Genomic DNA, 926 nt, shown 5'->3' with positions numbered 1-926 from the left:
CGGCCACAGGACCACCCCAGGCGGTGGCCAAGCCGACGGTCAAGCCTAAAATGCTTAGGCCGCTACAGCGGCAAGGTTACAGCTCCAGCGGTACAACTGCTGTGGTGTGCTGCCGCCAAAGCGGGTACTTGACACCAGAAACTTACCAAGTTTCACAATTTGATCCACTTTTACGACTAGTTTCCGAGGCCATCTGCTCACATACCATACACATAAACGCACATAAAAATGGGCTACGGACTCGTCCGTGGCCTCGAATTTCCCGACGAAGGTCTCGTTGACCGAGTCAACCCCCGATGCCTTAATTTCAATTTTCCAACCCAAGTCTCGAAATGCATCTGAGTGCATTGGGAACCGAACCAAATACACACCTAAGTTCTAAACGACCCTCCGAACCTCTTGGAATCGATAGACTTTTACCCAAAAGTCAACTTTGGGTCAACCCTTTTTAATTCTAGGCCTATATTTCACAAAGGTTGCCTAAATCCGATTTAGACACCTCGGGAAGCGTGCCAACGGTTTCCTCTGGTCAAAATTGAGCTAATCAATGTTCAGGAAAGGGAGAAAATGCCGAAAAGCTTATAACGACCAAATGAGTCGTTACAAAGTTATTGAAGATTTAATTTGCAAGTATTTTACTCCGTTCAATTCAAGAAAACTACGATTAATTAAATAAATAATCATTTTACCTCTCAGAATTTTAGTCTCTGCATAATTAATTTGCATTTGTGCAATTTTTAGATTAATCATAATTAATTGAATGTTTAATTGTGGTTATACTTATAAATTTTTTATTATGTGATAAATTGCAGCTACAATTGAAATAATCAATTGTTAGTTAAATATGGCCATAATTGAAATAATCAATTTCATGGTTTAAGTCAATTAAGGTCATAATTGCAATTTAAGTCTTTTACATAATTAGA

Source organism: Lycium ferocissimum, chromosome 5, assembly GCF_029784015.1.
Source record: "Lycium ferocissimum isolate CSIRO_LF1 chromosome 5, AGI_CSIRO_Lferr_CH_V1, whole genome shotgun sequence".
Classification (NCBI taxonomy): domain Eukaryota; kingdom Viridiplantae; phylum Streptophyta; class Magnoliopsida; order Solanales; family Solanaceae; genus Lycium; species Lycium ferocissimum.
The sequence above is the reverse complement of the archived record's forward strand: the minus strand, read 5'-3'. Positions refer to the sequence as shown.